This window comes from Eleutherodactylus coqui, chromosome 7, assembly GCF_035609145.1.
Source record: "Eleutherodactylus coqui strain aEleCoq1 chromosome 7, aEleCoq1.hap1, whole genome shotgun sequence".
NCBI lineage: Eukaryota > Metazoa > Chordata > Amphibia > Anura > Eleutherodactylidae > Eleutherodactylus > Eleutherodactylus coqui.
The window spans coordinates 201192326-201212126 of NC_089843.1; the positions used below are offsets into that span (position 1 = coordinate 201192326).

Sequence of the window (19801 nt, forward strand, 5' to 3'; positions counted from 1 at the left end):
TACATCTTAATCACCACGAGTTTAGTTATGTCGAGGACGTGCTCGACCAGCAAGACACCCGCAAGCTTCGGATCTTTCTTCTCTGGGATGGCCGCCACCAGATCTCGAAATATGCCAGTTTCAGTTAGGGTAACGTCGTAGATCCGTCGCTTGGGGTAGTCTTGGATCGCTAGAATCTCTCTCTTTTGCACATTAAATACTCCTTGTAGCACGTCCTCAACCACATACCTCAGGCCACGTGTATCCGCACTATTCGTAAAAGAGACACGTACTGTGTTCTTAATCCGCGCATATGCCGGTATTTCTTGTGGGCTTTCGCCCATGTTTGTAGAAGGGAAGTCACAAAACCGCTTTGTGACTCAACAATAGTAGCGCCCTCCTCTGGCCCGGAGACCAGAAGAGGCAGGGGGATCGCAACCCGTTTACCCTGGGACTAATCCCTCTCCCCGATAGCAGCAGGCGGGTGAAGCCCACCGGAGTGGGCGATCCCGCCAGGCAGAGGAGAGGGGTACCCGAGTTACCTTCTGACTAAGACCGCCTGTACCAGGTACACTTGATCTTAGCCAAAAGGCCGAGAAGCGATAACCCGAAATGGGTTTCACCTGTAGCCCGGTCCGCCCAACTCCACTTCTAAGGCTTGAGGCAACACGCTCAGCCAGCACTCTGGGCGCACCCACAATGCACCCAGGCAGCGGGGAGAGCTTGTAAAACTTTACATAGCCCCGCCCCACGCCTTCTCAACCGCGCCCAGCCTCACACCCTCAGTCCTTCCTCTTGCACCGAGCTCACGCATCCTAGGCTTGCAGAGCCTGCTGCTGCAGGACTCGTCAGCTCCCTACAAACGAGGGTTAAGCCGGCGATGACACTAGAAGCAAGCACTAGTTTGTCTCTGAAGGTGCGTCGGCCGGTCGGTTGGAGGGATCTCTTCGGCCAGCCGCATTTCGAGTAGGGACGGATGGAAACTTTTTACCTAAAATAAGGGAAATTGGCTTCGGCCCCATAGGGCTTTATTGCCTTCCCCTGGGCCAGCATTAGTAGACCCTAGTAAGGAGAATATTAGAGCGGCATGGTCATCCGAAGAACTTAAAAACATACAGCAGGCCTTTTTTTCCCGCCATACATACATACATACATACATACATACATACATACATAACTACAGATTTTATATTTTTTTTACATATATACATTATATATATATACACACACTATATATATATATATATATATATATATATATATATATATATATACACACACACACACTTATATACACACACACATACACACACAAACAATCTTAAATCTATCTTTAATCTATATCTACAAAATCTGTAATTTAGAAATAATCCATATCTATAGTCTACATAATTAATAAAGATAGATAGATAGATAGATAGATAGACTCACATACATGCATACATACATACATACATACTGTATGCAATTGAGCCAGGTGTTTGGAAGGCTGATGATGTCACTCCTTTGTGATGTCATCAATTTAGAAGCATTAATACCGGGCTTGGCAGCCATTTCAGTCAGTCTCTGCTGCAGCTGGGAGACGGGAGATGGTCTTTATTTCCACCAAGAAGCTGCAGAACTACCGGTAACTGCATCATTTTTATTTTATTCAATATAGGTTTTATTGGTTTCATGGAGGGGGGGAAACTTTTGCCTTATCTCAAAGCAATGTAAAATTAACTTTGACAATGAAACTTAATAAATCAATTTCGAGTTGAACTATATCATGTTTGTCTGTGATATTTTATAAGGTCTACAAACAGGGGAATGAGGGGAGGGTAAGGGGGGGAGTGGTAAGGGATGGTAGGTATCTATGACACGGGAGAAAGAGAAAATAAAACAAAAAGGGGGGGGGGGCGGGCTCCGGGATTGTTGTTTCTCTTTACGATTGTGGTTTAAACGTGTTACTCACATGTCCCTGTCTGTAACCACCTAGTAAATAGGGGTGAGCTCCGGGCATCTATCCATATCGCCCAGGTGTGATACAATTTATCATAGCCTGACGGCTCATCTTGAAGCCTCATTCTCTCCCTACGCTCTATTTCGTGGATCAATGTTATTTTTAGTGGAGTGCATTTTTTATGCAGCACACAAGGGGGAGACAGCGGCCTACCAAAATCGAGTTGGCTGCTGCTGTGGCTTTCTTTTTTTAAAAAAAAAAGGTAGGTTCCGTTCTTCCATGGTGAGGAATAGGCAGGGAGGTTCCGTTTTTGCCAGCTGGGGAATGCTTATAGGCAAGGCCTTATCCCTGGTGGTGCATGTAACGTTAGACCACGTTTCAGCATTCAGTCAGTCAGTGGCTGACAAACGAGCTCCATGCAAGTTTACATTAAACAGACACATTTCTTTCTTTACTGTATTGACTGCGGTCTGTAATCGAGCGGTTGAACTGTTTCTGTGTCCATGCATTGAATAAAGCAATACATCCTTGTAAAGTAGACGTCCGTTCGTTGGAGTTCTTTGCTCCCCGAGTGTTGCTCCATCTCTAAACGTTGGCCTGGATCTTCATGGACGAATACTGCCCATCCCACGTGGAGCGTGTATCTCAGCCCGCGTGGAGTGCTGCAGTCCAATGAGGTATTCCGTGCTACATAGCAAGCCTTGGGCCTGTGTGATTGGGGGTCCGCTGCTGTCTGTCCACTCTGAAGCGCGCATCCGGGGCCGGCCGCTTTTCGACTACCAGCGACTGCAGGTCACACACACAGGCTGGTTGGAATGGCCTAGCATTATCCTGATCCGGAGGTGTAACTTGAAGCTGCGGGGCCCCAGTACAAAGTCTGGAACTGGGCCCCCAAACTATAAAGCTTCATTGATAGCATTGGTTTACAATGTGGGGAAGAGAGACTTTATGGGCCCCCTAGGGCTCCGGGCCCCCTGCACATACACCCATGACCCGAATACGTGGAGCATACAGACGCAGGCTGCCAGGATACGCTGTGCCTGCCCGATGTTTCCAACTTGGCTATTAGCGCAGCGGTAGGTACGAACTATAGAGTGCGGCTGCCATATGAACTGGTGTGTGTGTTGTTTTGCTTCCAGTTGTACCTGTGCTGTGCACACTCTGGCAGACGCAGCTGCTCAGTGGATACAATGTTGCGAGCAGACGGGCTGAGTGTCAATCAAAGTGCTTGGGTGGTGGTGGTAGCAGCAGCCGCCGCCACAGCTGCGCTGCACCTCTTGCTCGTCGGTGTTGTTTTTCTGCTTTTGGAAACGGTTGTAGGAAAGGGGGTGCACCGGTCCTGGAGGTACTGCAATACCAGGTCAATGCGTGGAGTGGACAGAGCAAGCTCTTTTTCCAGCTCCCTGTTCTAAAAATCCATTTAATATATGGTCCCCAGATAGGGGACGTATCAGATATTAAACTGATAAGAACAGATTTTTTTTTTTTTTTATAACCAAAGGTTTTTATTTATTCACAACATAATAATTCCATCACATTTATACAACATAAATACATTACAAATCATGACAAATCAACTAATTGTATCCATTTTTTAACCTTCCATATTCCTTCCGCATCGACTCCATCCTTTCTTTTGTCCCATAAATAAATGAAGTATAATTTCCCCAACACCATTCGCACGCTGTCCCTCTCACTTACATCCTTCCTCTTGAACACATACACATTCCTTACATCCCACAACACTTCCTTCACGCACGCCATAAACAGCCACAACAGTCTCTCTCTCACACTGCCTCTCGCACCCAAACCAAACATAACTAACTCAAAGGACATGAAATTAACTCCTGTTATTTCCTTACATAACGGACCAAGTCTCCGCAGCACATTTTGTGCATGGCTGCAGTTCCAAAATAAATGAACCACATTCTCACATCCACCGCACCCCTCTCTCGGACATCTCTCACTCCTCACCAAACCTCTCACACGCTGAAACTCTCGCACCGGTAACACGCCATGCAGACTCTGCCATACAATCTCACTCTGCCTATTGCTCATCCCATCCATCCGCACTTTCTTCCACACTCTCTCCACATTCACTCTGCTAACAGAATTAATATCAGACATCTCGTCCTTACTCTCAATCATTCGTTTAACCATTCGCTTATTCTTAAGTACATTCACTTCGCAGTCATCCAACTCAAACTTCGCCACAAAACATACTGTCCATTCATACCACTTAGGGATTTGGAAAGCAACTGGTTTCCTCAAGTCGTATTCGCACCATTTCATACGTACAAACCATCTCCCTGCTAGATACCTCATCATGCACGCCCCTTTGGTGGTTTTTTGCAACATGCTTAGTAGGAAAACTACGCTGTTGCATCCAAAGTATGTCTCTAAATTGGGAAAGCCCATCCCTCCTCTCTCCCAACTCTTGTACACTACCTCCCTCCTCAGACGTTCCATTTTGGACCCCCAGAAGAACAAAAACATGACTCTGTTCAGCCTCCTCTGACCCATGTATCCCGGAGGGAAAACTAATGCCACGTATAAGAAAATGGGCAAAATTACGCTCTTTAATATTACGATTTTGCCTATCATAGTCAGGTTGCGTAATTTCCAATAATTTAACCGGTTCTCCACCTTCTGTCTTGCCTCCTCCCAGCTCTCTTCCCCCTGTAAATTGTTATTAAACCTAATGCCTAGAATTTTAATTGGCCCGGACACAATATTTAAACCTATATCTGCATCCACTCCAGTCTCACCAAACACCTTGCACTCACTTTTATCCCAGTTGACACGGAACGCAGACGCACCACAAAACACGGACACCAACAGCTTCACTCTCCTCACTGCACTCTCAGACTCACACATCACACACACATCATCCATATACGCACACACCTTTAGCTCTCTGCCGTCACTACCTGGGATGTGGATCCCCCTTATCATCTTATCCTGTCTTATTAGACATAGTAACGGCTCCATGGCGCAGATGAAAACCACGGCCGACAGCGGACACCCCTGACGCACACCAGACATCACATTCACTCTCCTTCCAACCTTCCCATTCACTAACATACTACTATAAATCCTTTCATACAGACTCCTCACTCGCTCTACAAACATACCCGGGAACCCCATGCACACCAACACTCGGAACAAGAACCCATGCGACAACCTATCATACGCTTTTTCAAAGTCCAAGCTCACCACATACACACTCTTCTTTCGCTCCTTACAATCTCCCAGACAATCCCGCACCAGACACAGACTCTCATGCACCCTCCTACCGGGCACCGCACAGTACTGGTCCTCGCTCACCACGCTCTCCACTACCGCACGCATCCGATTTGCAATGATTTTAGCATAAATTTTATAGTCAGCATTAAGAAGCGTAATCGGGCGCCAATTTTTTAAATTTTTCAGATTGCCCTTTTTGGGTATTAATACAACCACTCCACCTCGCATACTTTCCGCTACATCCACATTCACCCACATGTACTGGCACACTTCACACACATCTTTCCCTATCACACTCCACAGCATACGATAATATTCAATCGGTAACCCATCCATACCAGGCGTTTTATTAGCGGCCATACTCTGGACCGCCTCCCACACTTCTTTAGCGGTGATGTCATGTGTGATGGACACTTGGTCCGCCTCCCCTAACTTGTTTTCAAGTGTAGTTAACACGTCATCCTCCAGGACTTCATCCCTCCATTTTACCTTATATAAGTCCTCATAGAAGGATGCTACCTCTTCGTACACCTCCTCCCCCCTCACCTCCCCTCCTGTCTCTCTCTCTATTACTTCGAAGGTAGGTTTTTTAGAAAACACTTTTTTAAAAAAGAACCGCGAACATGTCTCATCATGCAGCATCTTGTCTAATTTAGCGCGGTACATTATGCTCTTCCCTTTTTCCACTAGATAATTATTTATCTGTCTTCTGGTTTTCAAGATGTCTTCTTGCACATCTCTTCCGTTATCGCGCAATTTTATCAACAGGCTTAGTTTGTTGCCAAGCCTCACGTACTCTGCCTTCCTTTCCCTGGCTACTTTGTATCCTGCCGACTTGAAAAAGGTTTTAGTTTTCCCCTTTACCCAATCCCACCAATCTAAGACATTTACAAAGTCCCCCTTTCTGTCCCTCCACCTCCTATACAGACTTTCATATTGTTTTTTTATGTCCTGTCCCTCCAGAAGCTTGAGGTTCAGCTTCCAGACTCCCCTCCCCCACACAACACCGTTCCCTACCTCCACCCCACATAACAGACACTCATGATCTGAGAATAGCGCCATCTCTTGAACATAACTTGTGGCAGATAGACCTTCTGATAAAAAACAATAATCAATTTTGGAGTGGACTCCACCCCTGTCCGCATGGTATGTATTAAGCTGAGGGGATATGCCACACGCCTGTTGGATATCCCTCAGGTGAAAATCAGAGCATAGTTCAAATAAACATTTTGCAGACACGTCAAACGATTTTTTTGAGAGGTCACAATTCATGTCTCCTATGAGGACGGTAGGTGTCCTTCCTTGCATGAAAAACTTTATTTTGTTAAATAGAGCGCTCCTCTCATGCTTCTCCGCAGGTGCATACACATTAATAACACGGAATTGCGTACCTCTATATAATAACACCGCGGAGATGCATCTTCCAGCCTCAATTATTTCGCTACTCTGTAGCGCCAACTCTCTGGAGTTAATAAGTATGCCGACTCCATCGTTTTTATTATATGTACTCCCCGACCATGCTGCAGCACCATAAGGCCATTCTGACGGGCTGACATCAGTGTCTATACCACACTCCTGCAAGCAAAATAAATCAGCATTCTTCTGATGCAAAAAACTAAAAATTGCTGCCCTTCTGGCCTTTGATTTAAAAACGCGCACGTTCTGGGAACATATATTCAAAACCATAATTGTTATACCTTTGCAGAAAAATGTCTTAGTTCACGCAAAGACCTTTCAACAAATGTCATACACTTATATGCCTTCCACTTAAAGTGGCTAAACCACTAAATACACAGGATTATATAGACACTTTGTGGCTCATTTTATAAGTCCTCGCCACTCTCACCTGAGCACTCCAGGTCTTGCGCCAAAGTCTCGAAAGGGTTACTGACCTCCATGAGCGTCTCTTTACTTTTTGTGCACCTTCTTTTTTTGGCTGTGTTCTTTCCAGCCACCTCCACAAACTCCTCCTCACTGGAGTCATTCAGCCCACCACCTCCACCTCCACCCTCCCTCTTACTCAGGACTGTCTCAGGGGAGGAAAACTCCTCAATGTTCCCTGAGGGGTTAATGGGGCTGTCCACTTCCTCGATGATCTCCTCCAACTGTCTGATAACCCCAACCACCTGCTCTTCCGGAGTAGCACTCCCAACATGCGGCGTCTCAGGTACTTTTTGGGTATCCACTTTCCTCTTAATTTCCTCCTCTTTTCCTGCTTTAGCAGCCGCAGACACAGACGCAGCTGCAGCTCTCACTGCCTTGGCTCTCACAGGAACAACAGGTGTAATACTTTCAGCAGTTCCCTGCTCAGGCTGGACAGACACCTCGTTAGCTGCAGCTGATGGCCGAGGTTCTGCAGCAGCCGCACCTGCAGACGTGCTCGCCTTGCTGGCTGCTGCTCCCTCCTCAGGGGGTCGCCGCCAGCCACCAAAACCACCGTTCGCCGGGCAATCTTTCACCACGTGCTCAGACGACCCACAAAGATCGCACCTCTTTGGCTTAGGGCAGTCGCCAGCATGGTGCCCAACACCCTTGCAGTTTCTGCACACAAGGCCTTTGGTGCAGTCCGCTTTAATGTGACCAAACTGCTCGCAATTCCGGCAATAGGTCGGCTGTCCTGCATAATGTAAGTAGCCACGGTAGCCAGCAATGGAAAAATTGGCAGGGGGGTGCATCACTCCCCCGATACGACTTGGGTTCCTCTTCAGTCTCACCATGAATTTATATTTACAGTTAAATATTCCTAGGATATTCTTCTGTTTTTCACCACCTCGTACGTGGTCGCAATACTGCTCAAGGAAACTGAAAAGGAGGCCCACATCCGTGTAGGGGTTAAACACGTGCACAGTCACTAGCCTCTCCTGCAAGCCAAACAGGGGGGTTATTTTAACCCCGTTAAGGAGCTCAGTGTCTCTCTGGGTTCGCAGCCATTCAAACACGTTTAGGCATGCCCCTTCATCACAAAAAGTGACATCATATTGCCCCTGACGGGGAAAGTCCTGGACACTATAAATCTCCTCCACAGGTACATCACCTTTTTCCAACAGTACGTCCCGGACGATGTAAACCAGGTTGTTCTTTAGGCTGCTCTTGGACTCCACCTCAAACCGGATCGTGTTCTTGATGCCGTACATCCTGCAAGGTAACTGTCGGTGTAACACCACAGATAAAGTGATCCTTCTCACTGGGTGAACCCCAGCACACCCACGGCCCACAGCTCAGACCAAGCTTTACACTTGATCTTTGCCAAAAGGCCGAGAAGCGATAACCCGAAATGGGTTTCACCTGTAGCCCGGTCCGCCCAACTCCACTTCTAAGGCTTGAGGCAACACGCTCAGCCAGCACTCTGGGCGCACCCACAATGCACCCAGGCAGCGGGGAGAGCTTGTAAAACTTTACATAGCCCCGCCCCACGCCTTCTCAACCGCGCCCAGCCTCACACCCTCAGTCCTTCCTCTTGCACCGAGCTCACGCATCCTAGGCTTGCAGAGCCTGCTGCTGCAGGACTCGTCAGCTCCCTACAAACGAGGGTTAAGCCGGCGATGACACTAGAAGCAAGCACTAGTTTGTCTCTGAAGGTGCGTCGGCCGGTCGGTTGGAGGGATCTCTTCGGCCAGCCGCATTTCGAGTAGGGACGGATGGAAACTTTTTACCTAAAATAAGGGAAATTGGCTTCGGCCCCATAGGGCTTTATTGCCTTCCCCTGGGCCAGCATTAGTAGACCCTAGTAAGGAGAATATTAGAGCGGCATGGTCATCCGAAGAACTTAAAAACATACAGCAGGCCTTTTTTTCCCGCCATACATACATACATACATACATAACTACAGATTTTATATTTTTTTTACATATATACATTATATATATATACACACACTATATATATATATATATATATATATATATATATATATATATATATATATATATATATATATATACACACACACACACTTATATACACACACACATACACACACAAACAATCTTAAATCTATCTTTAATCTATATCTACAAAATCTGTAATTTAGAAATAATCCATATCTATATTCTACATAATTAATAAAGATAGATAGATAGATAGATAGATAGATAGACTCACATACATGCATACATACATACATACATACTGTATGCAATTGAGCCAGGTGTTTGGAAGGCTGATGATGTCACTCCTTTGTGATGTCATCAATTTAGAAGCATTAATACCGGGCTTGGCAGCCATTTCAGTCAGTCTCTGCTGCAGCTGGGAGACGGGAGATGGTCTTTATTTCCACCAAGAAGCTGCAGAACTACCGGTAACTGCATCATTTTTATTTTATTCAATATAGGTTTTATTGGTTTCATGGAGGGGGGGAAACTTTTGCCTTATCTCAAAGCAATGTAAAATTAACTTTGACAATGAAACTTAATAAATCAATTTCGAGTTGAACTATATCATGTTTGTCTGTGATATTTTATAAGGTCTACAAACAGGGGAATGAGGGGAGGGTAAGGGGGGGAGTGGTAAGGGATGGTAGGTATCTATGACACGGGAGAAAGAGAAAATAAAACAAAAAGGGGGGGGGGGGGGCGGGCTCCGGGATTGTTGTTTCTCTTTACGATTGTGGTTTAAACGTGTTACTCACATGTCCCTGTCTGTAACCACCTAGTAAATAGGGGTGAGCTCCGGGCATCTATCCATATCGCCCAGGTGTGATACAATTTATCATAGCCTGACGGCTCATCTTGAAGCCTCATTCTCTCCCTACGCTCTATTTCGTGGATCAATGTTATTTTTAGTGGAGTGCATTTTTTATGCAGCACACAAGGGGGAGACAGCGGCCTACCAAAATCGAGTTGGCTGCTGCTGTGGCTTTCTTTTTTTTAAAAAAAAAGGTAGGTTCCGTTCTTCCATGGTGAGGAATAGGCAGGGAGGTTCCGTTTTTGCCAGCTGGGGAATGCTTATAGGCAAGGCCTTATCCCTGGTGGTGCATGTAACGTTAGACCACGTTTCAGCATTCAGTCAGTCAGTGGCTGACAAACGAGCTCCATGCAAGTTTACATTAAACAGACACATTTCTTTCTTTACTGTATTGACTGCGGTCTGTAATCGAGCGGTTGAACTGTTTCTGTGTCCATGCATTGAATAAAGCAATACATCCTTGTAAAGTAGACGTCCGTTCGTTGGAGTTCTTTGCTCCCCGAGTGTTGCTCCATCTCTAAACGTTGGCCTGGATCTTCATGGACGAATACTGCCCATCCCACGTGGAGCGTGTATCTCAGCCCGCGTGGAGTGCTGCAGTCCAATGAGGTATTCCGTGCTACATAGCAAGCCTTGGGCCTGTGTGATTGGGGGTCCGCTGCTGTCTGTCCACTCTGAAGCGCGCATCCGGGGCCGGCCGCTTTTCGACTACCAGCGACTGCAGGTCACACACACAGGCTGGTTGGAATGGCCTAGCATTATCCTGATCCGGAGGTGTAACTTGAAGCTGCGGGGCCCCAGTACAAAGTCTGGAACTGGGCCCCCAAACTATAAAGCTTCATTGATAGCATTGGTTTACAATGTGGGGAAGAGAGACTTTATGGGCCCCCTAGGGCTCCGGGCCCCCTGCACATACACCCATGACCCGAATACGTGGAGCATACAGACGCAGGCTGCCAGGATACGCTGTGCCTGCCCGATGTTTCCAACTTGGCTATTAGCGCAGCGGTAGGTACGAACTATAGAGTGCGGCTGCCATATGAACTGGTGTGTGTGTTGTTTTGCTTCCAGTTGTACCTGTGCTGTGCACACTCTGGCAGACGCAGCTGCTCAGTGGATACAATGTTGCGAGCAGACGGGCTGAGTGTCAATCAAAGTGCTTGGGTGGTGGTGGTAGCAGCAGCCGCCGCCACAGCTGCGCTGCACCTCTTGCTCGTCGGTGTTGTTTTTCTGCTTTTGGAAACGGTTGTAGGAAAGGGGGTGCACCGGTCCTGGAGGTACTGCAATACCAGGTCAATGCGTGGAGTGGACAGAGCAAGCTCTTTTTCCAGCTCCCTGTTCTAAAAATCCATTTAATATATGGTCCCCAGATAGGGGACGTATCAGATATTAAACTGATAAGAACAGATTTTTTTTTAAGTTGACTAACCCTCCAGATGGGGGGCGTTTATTTTAAACAACACGTTTTGACTTTGACATGTTAGAATGTTCATATATAGTACATTTAAAAACACATTATAGAACATATTTAAAACATACCATAAAAAACATTCAAAACATACATTACATGTTGTTAAAATTCACATTAAAAACACATAAAAGGGCACTTGGTGGCACTATATGATGGAGTTCCATTCCCTTAAAAGCCATTTTCTTGATAAAATAGGAAAGTTTTTCCTGTCCACAATATAATATTGATACATTTCATTAAGAGCCATAGATAAAATATCTTTCACAGATAAAACTTCGCGTTTGAAGACTAAAATGTTCCTGGCCTTCCACAGAGCTGCTTTGACCGAGTTGACTATCTTCCATGCCATAATTTCTTGCGACCGTGTGGGGCATTCCAGACATCCATATAATATTGCTTGTAGCGTTATTCTCCTCAGTCCAGTTATCTTTCGTATTAATGGTAAAATCTGAGTCCATACTCTCTTGGTTAAAAAACAAGTCCATAACAGATGGGTAGTTGTCTCCTCTTCTCCACATCCGGGTCTTGGGCACGCGGCGGTGTTGGTCAATCCTCTACGATGCTGGAATGCCCGGCACGGAAGACAGTCATGGACGCAGCTCCAGGCCAGGTCTTTCTGTGAATTAAAAATGTGGTTATTTATCTTTCTCCATATTTCTTTGGTTTTGCTCTCATTAAAATTACTAATTTGAACATAAAAACCACTTTCTTTAATATTTTTTATCATTAATTTACTATTCATTAAAATCTGCGCACTTTTTCCGGTAAAATCATATAAAACCACAATTTTTTCTAAAATCTTATATTCTGGTGACAGGTTAAAAGAATAAGGTGAGTTTAAAATGGTTTTAAACCACCCGTGACGCCTCATAAAATAACCTGTGTTATATCTTAAAAAATAAGACCAGAAGTGGTTTTTAAAAAGTGCGCCCAGGCACATGCTAAAATACTTGGTGTATAAAAAGGCTTTAAAATCGGGAAAGTCTTTTCCACCCATTATTTTTGGTTTCATCACAATCTCGCGTTTAAGTTTCTCCATCTTGGAACTCCATAAAAAGGTAAAAGCAGCTTTAACGATTTTGTTAAAAACCCTCCCAGGAGGGGGGAACACCAAACTCAAATATAATAAAATAGGTAAAATCACCATTTTGGTTATTAAAACTTTCCCCTCCATGGTCAGCTTTCTCATACCCCACATACAGAATTTCTTATTTATTTTTTGTGCCACCAAGTCCCAACTATTAAGACCTCTGTTGTCCTCGTTGAAGGAGACACCTAAAATCTGCACCGAGTCAGACACAGGAATGGGGACGTCTGGCAAAGGCAGGTCCCCGATGTTTAAAATGCTACTTTTGTTAAAATTCACTTTAAAACCCGAGGCGCAGCAATAAAACTCAATCTGTCTCGCAGCCTTCTGGATCGACGGGGTGTCCCTTCCGAGAATTGCCACATCGTCCATGTACCCCACTACTTTGGCCTCGATCCCCCCCCCGCCGGGCAGGGGGATCCCACGGATCTGCTTGTCCCGTCTGAATGTACATAAAAGAGGCTCTAGTGCGCATATAAAAAGTAGTGGGGACAAGGGACACCCCTGCTTCACCCCGGAGTTTAAAAGCACTTCCTGTGTTTTAAAACCATTTACTAAAATTCTGCTCGTGCAATTATTGTAAAACGCTTTTAAAGACAATAAAAAACCTTCCGGTATACCCATTCTCTCTAAAACCTTAAAAAGATAAAAATGTGACACCCGGTCAAAGGCTTTCTCGAAATCTATTGTTAAAATTGCCATTTGACCTTTCCTTGCCTTGGTGTCACTTATACAGTCTTTTATGAGGTTAAGACTCTCCCATATTGCCCTCCCGGGCACCCCACAGACCTGGTTGGGGTGTACAATTTTGTTTATCACGGTCTTTAAACGGTTTGCACATATCTTAGCCATTGTTTTGTAGTCACTGTTCAGAAGGGTGATCGGTCTCCAGTTTTTAATATCGGTCTTGTCTCCTTTTTTGTAAAGGAGAGACACGTCACCCTTCTTCCAGGACCCCGGGAGGGCTTTAGACATAAAAACTTCTGTAAAAAGGGAGAAGAGGTCATCCTTAAAAATACCAAAAAAGGTGACATAAAACTCTATGGGTATACCATCGGGCCCAGGCACCTTGCCTGGTTTAAAACTTTTGATAGTGTCTAAAATCTCCTGTTCTGTGATGTCCCGTAATAAAATTTCACAAGAACCAGGATCTAAAACGTCAGTGATCTCCTTCAACGAGTCATTCATAAAATCACTGTCAACAGTTTTTGTATTAAAAAGATCCGCATAAAACTCATGCACTTTCTTTAAAATACCCTGTATGTCCTTGGTGCCACCGAGATCATCGAGGACTGTCCGCTTGTCTCTTATCTTCTTAAAGAAGTACCTGGAGCAGGTCTCGTTCTCCTCCAGGTGTTTTACTTTTGAACGGAATATAATCTCCTTTCCCCTCTGCTCCAGGCACCGGGCGATCTCTTTCTTCACCTCGATGATCTCGTGGTCCACCTCTATATCATGTTCACGGAACTTATACAGGGTCTGCAAACGAGTGTTCAGGTTGGAATAAAATATACGTTTCTCTCTAGCTTTGGTGATCCCAACCTTGATGAAGAATGTTTTGATTTTTTGTTTCATCATCTCCCACCACTGGCTGGTGGGAGTGTTGGGATCCTTCACTCGTCTGCAGTTTCTATAAAAAGCGATAAAATCGGATAAAACCTGCGGATCTTCTAAAAGGGACACGTTAAATTTCCAGGCATTCTTTCCAGTTTTTCTTTTTAAAACTGTATCAACTTTAAAATATAAAAGCTTATGGTCAGAAAACACGTTGGTAAAAGAATCACATCTAAAAGGCAGTACTTGATAAGAGCAGAACATAAAATCTATCCTGGAGCTGCAGATCTTATTGCTCCAGGTGACGCCGGCTTCCTCTGATGCGTTGGGATTGCATGTTTTAAAAGCATCAGTGAGCTTGGCGTCTAAAATTACATTTTTTAACAAAGATGAGGTTTTGTCGTAATTTCTGCTCACTGAGCTAGAAAGCCGGCGTTCCCCCTTTAAAATACAATTAAAATCCCCCGCTAAAATCAGAGGATCAGAATCGTTTAAAAACAAGGGTAAAATCTCCAACATCTCCGCTCTTTCATTTTTATCTGTTGACCCATAAAAATTTAAAAACTGCCACTTTATACCATTAATAAGCGCTTTGACCAATAAAACTCTGCCTGGTAAAATTTCGTTAATAACATCAATAAAAACGTTCCCTTTAAAAAGAATGGCGACCCCCGCCGATCTGGTCTCGTTAGAGCCGGACCAGACCGACGGTCCATGTACCCAGTCCTCTTGGTATTTTTTGTACTGGGCCCTATGCGGGATCCCGCACTCCTGCAGGAAAAAGACGGAGGCAGCAAAAATAGTCAGATAGCTGAAGAGGGCGACCCTCCTCACGTGGCTCTCGATGCTTCTGACATTAAATGTGAGTCCCGACAGAGCAGCCATTGGAGACTATGGTATAACGTGGGTCTTCTCTTTAGAAGTCTCCGGGCAAGCCAAAGACCTCGCTGGCACTCTCACACCCCCCCGCATCCGAATCTAATGTGAACGCTGATGCTGGAGAGGAACCTACTTCACTCAGTGGACCCCCGACGGTGCCCGAGAGAGGGATCTGCGTGAGGTCCCATATTGATTCTATTGTTTCCTGAATCTCCATGGGGGCTAGCAGGCCAGCTCCCATGTCCTTCTCTTTCCCCTCCGCCGGGGTGGGTACTTGGCTCATTTCCTCGGCCTCCTCAGAGGTGGCACCCCGTGCCCCCTCCTGGACAGGAGGGGGCGGGGCATTCTGGGATGGCACCGCAGGGGGTACTTTCACCGGGTCCTCCGACTTCGTCGGGATCTCCGGTGTTCCCCCCTGCACCACCTCCGAGTACAGCCTGTCACCTGAGCCTTTCCGCCTTTTTTGAGCTGCCGCCGTGCCCCCAGGGTCCTCCGCCTCAGGCACCGCTTGAGCGGGCATCGTGGGAGAGCCTGGACCGGCTTCCTTGGCTCTACTACCTCGACCGGTTTCCCGGGAGGGAGAGCCTGTCCGCCGATCACTCACCCTCCGCTTGATGCTCCGCTGCTCCTTGCCTTCGTTTTGGGGGGGTCCACTTGCAACCTCCATCTCCTCAGGTTCCTCTCCCTGGGGGGGTGTTTTCTGGTCATCTGGCTGCCCCGGCTGCTCTTTGGGTCCGGGTCGCCCTTGCTGCTCCGTCCTCTGTGCTCTGTGGGGGCAAAACGTATAGAGGTGACCAACACCGCCGCAAAAATAGCACCCTTTTCCTTTCTGGCATTTACTCGTCTCGTGATCCGTACCCCCACATTTCTTACAAGTGCTTGCACAGGACTCTTTTTGATGACCGTATTTTGAGCAAATCCTGCAAAAGTCGGGCATTCCCGCAAAGTATAGGTCGCCATTCACCTTGCCCAATTTAAAACGCGCGGGCGGTAAGATCACTCCCCCCGGCCAACTGGGGTCACTTACACACGTGGTCTGGAAGCGCCATTTTGAAGTCCATATGCCAAACTCGTTCATAATCTTACCCGTACATCTGACCGCTTTGAAGTATCGTAAAAGAAAGTCCTCAACTTCCTTCACGTCAGTGTAGGGCGAATACATCTTAATCACCACGAGTTTAGTGATGTCGAGGACGTGCTCGACTAACAAGACTCCCTCCAGCTTCGGATCTTTTTTTGTTGATATGGCTGCGACCAGGTCCCGGAAGATGCCTGTCTCTGTCAAGGTTACATCGTAGATCCGTCGCTTCGGGTAGTCTTGTATAGCCAGGATCTCGTGTTTTTGTACGTTAAAAACGCCTTTAAGCACGTCCTCAACCACATATTTCAGACCACGTGTGTCCGCACTATCTGAAAAAGACACACGTATAGTGTTCTTTATCCGCGCATAAGCCGGTATGTCGTGTGGGCCCTCGCCCATTTTTGGTATTTGAGAATATCACAAAACCGCTTTTGTGATGTGGTATGTAAAGCGCCCTCTCCTGGCCCGGAGACCAGAAGAGGCAGGGGGATCGCAACCCGTTTACCCTGGGACTAATCCCTCTCCCTGATGGCAGCAGGCGGGTGAAGCCCACCGAAGTGGGCGATCCCGCCAGGCAAAGGAGAGGGGTACCCGAGTTACCTTCCGGCTAAGACTTCCTGTACTAGGTACACTTGGTCTTAGCCAAAAGGCCGAGAAGCGATAACCCGAAATGGGTTTCACCTGTAGCCCGGTCCGCCCAACTCCACTTCTAAGGCTTGAGGCAACACGCTCAGCCAGCACTCTGGGCGCACCCACAATGCACCCAGGCAGCGGGGAGAGCTTGTAAAACTTTACATAGCCCCGCCCCACGCCTTCTCAACCGCGCCCAGCCTCACACCCTCAGTCCTTCCTCTTGCACCGAGCTCACGCATCCTAGGCTTGCAGAGCCTGCTGCTGCAGGACTCGTCAGCTCCCTACAAACGAGGGTTAAGCCGGCGATGACACTAGAAGCAAGCACTAGTTTGTCTCTGAAGGTGCGTCGGCCGGTCGGTTGGAGGGATCTCTTCGGCCAGCCGCATTTCGAGTAGGGACGGATGGAAACTTTTTACCTAAAATAAGGGAAATTGGCTTCGGCCCCATAGGGCTTTATTGCCTTCCCCTGGGCCAGCATTAGTAGACCCTAGTAAGGAGAATATTAGAGCGGCATGGTCATCCGAAGAACTTAAAAACATACAGCAGGCCTTTTTTTCCCGCCATACATACATACATACATACATACATACATAACTACAGATTTTATATTTTTTTTACATATATACATTATATATATATACACACACTATATATATATATATATATATATATATATATATATATATACACACACACACACTTATATACACACACACATACACACACAAACAATCTTAAATCTATCTTTAATCTATATCTACAAAATCTGTAATTTAGAAATAATCCATATCTATATTCTACATAATTAATAAAGATAGATAGATAGATAGATAGATAGATAGATAGATAGATAGATAGATAGACTCACATACATGCATACATACATACATACATACTGTATGCAATTGAGCCAGGTGTTTGGAAGGCTGATGATGTCACTCCTTTGTGATGTCATCAATTTAGAAGCATTAATACCGGGCTTGGCAGCCATTTCAGTCAGTCTCTGCTGCAGCTGGGAGACGGGAGATGGTCTTTATTTCCACCAAGAAGCTGCAGAACTACCGGTAACTGCATCATTTTTATTTTATTCAATATAGGTTTTATTGGTTTCATGGAGGGGGGGAAACTTTTGCCTTATCTCAAAGCAATGTAAAATTAACTTTGACAATGAAACTTAATAAATCAATTTCGAGTTGAACTATATCATGTTTGTCTGTGATATTTTATAAGGTCTACAAACAGGGGAATGAGGGGAGGGTAAGGGGGGGAGTGGTAAGGGATGGTAGGTATCTATGACACGGGAGAAAGAGAAAATAAAACAAAAAGGGGGGGGGGGGGCGGGCTCCGGGATTGTTGTTTCTCTTTACGATTGTGGTTTAAACGTGTTACTCACATGTCCCTGTCTGTAACCACCTAGTAAATAGGGGTGAGCTCCGGGCATCTATCCATATCGCCCAGGTGTGATACAATTTATCATAGCCTGACGGCTCATCTTGAAGCCTCATTCTCTCCCTACGCTCTATTTCGTGGATCAATGTTATTTTTAGTGGAGTGCATTTTTTATGCAGCACACAAGGGGGAGACAGCGGCCTACCAAAATCGAGTTGGCTGCTGCTGTGGCTTTCTTTTTTTAAAAAAAAAAGGTAGGTTCCGTTCTTCCATGGTGAGGAATAGGCAGGGAGGTTCCGTTTTTGCCAGCTGGGGAATGCTTATAGGCAAGGCCTTATCCCTGGTGGTGCATGTAACGTTAGACCACGTTTCAGCATTCAGTCAGTCAGTGGCTGACAAACGAGCTCCATGCAAGTTTACATTAAACAGACACATTTCTTTCTTTACTGTATTGACTGCGGTCTGTAATCGAGCGGTTGAACTGTTTCTGTGTCCATGCATTGAATAAAGCAATACATCCTTGTAAAGTAGACGTCCGTTCGTTGGAGTTCTTTGCTCCCCGAGTGTTGCTCCATCTCTAAACGTTGGCCTGGATCTTCATGGACGAATACTGCCCATCCCACGTGGAGCGTGTATCTCAGCCCGCGTGGAGTGCTGCAGTCCAATGAGGTATTCCGTGCTACATAGCAAGCCTTGGGCCTGTGTGATTGGGGGTCCGCTGCTGTCTGTCCACTCTGAAGCGCGCATCCGGGGCCGGCCGCTTTTCGACTACCAGCGACTGCAGGTCACACACACAGGCTGGTTGGAATGGCCTAGCATTATCCTGATCCGGAGGTGTAACTTGAAGCTGCGGGGCCCCAGTACAAAGTCTGGAACTGGGCCCCCAAACTATAAAGCTTCATTGATAGCATTGGTTTACAATGTGGGGAAGAGAGACTTTATGGGCCCCCTAGGGCTCCGGGCCCCCTGCACATACACCCATGACCCGAATACGTGGAGCATACAGACGCAGGCTGCCAGGATACGCTGTGCCTGCCCGATGTTTCCAACTTGGCTATTAGCGCAGCGGTAGGTACGAACTATAGAGTGCGGCTGCCATATGAACTGGTGTGTGTGTTGTTTTGCTTCCAGTTGTACCTGTGCTGTGCACACTCTGGCAGACGCAGCTGCTCAGTGGATACAATGTTGCGAGCAGACGGGCTGAGTGTCAATCAAAGTGCTTGGGTGGTGGTGGTAGCAGCAGCCGCCGCCACAGCTGCGCTGCACCTCTTGCTCGTCGGTGTTGTTTTTCTGCTTTTGGAAACGGTTGTAGGAAAGGGGGTGCACCGGTCCTGGAGGTACTGCAATACCAGGTCAATGCGTGGAGTGGACAGAGCAAGCTCTTTTTCCAGCTCCCTGTTCTAAAAATCCATTTAATATATGGTCCCCAGATAGGGGACGTATCAGATATTAAACTGATAAGAACAGATTTTTTTTTTTTTTTTTTTATAACCAAAGGTTTTTATTTATTCACAACATAATAAATCCATCACATTATACAACATAAATACATTACAAATCATGACAAATCAACTAATTGTATCCATTTTTTAACCTTCCATATTCCTTCCGCATCGACTCCATCCTTTCTTTTGTCCCATAAATAAATGAAGTATAATTTCCCCAACACCATTCGCACGCTGTCCCTCTCACTTACATCCTTTCTCTTGAACACATACACATTCCTTACATCCCACAACACTTCCTTCACACACGCCATAAACAGCCACAACAGTCTCTCTCTCACACTGCCTCTCACACCTAAACCAAACATAACTAACTCAAAGGACATGAAATTAACTCCTGTTATCTCCTTAC

At 46.1% G+C, this 19801-nt stretch overlaps 3 non-coding genes across 3 annotated transcripts; all 3 read right to left on the reverse strand.

Moving 5' to 3' along the window:
- Nucleotides 1-3244: 3244 nt before the first annotated feature.
- Nucleotides 3245-3432, reverse strand: LOC136573889 (U2 spliceosomal RNA). The gene has a single exon (XR_010786104.1). It is a non-coding gene; the product is annotated as a U2 spliceosomal RNA (small nuclear RNA).
- Nucleotides 3433-11105: 7673 nt separating this feature from the next.
- On the reverse strand, nt 11106-11293 carry LOC136574050 (U2 spliceosomal RNA). The gene has a single exon (XR_010786213.1). It is a non-coding gene; the product is annotated as a U2 spliceosomal RNA (small nuclear RNA).
- Nucleotides 11294-19259: 7966 nt separating this feature from the next.
- On the reverse strand, nt 19260-19446 carry LOC136573965 (U2 spliceosomal RNA). The gene has a single exon (XR_010786164.1). It is a non-coding gene; the product is annotated as a U2 spliceosomal RNA (small nuclear RNA).
- Nucleotides 19447-19801: the final 355 nt, after the last annotated feature.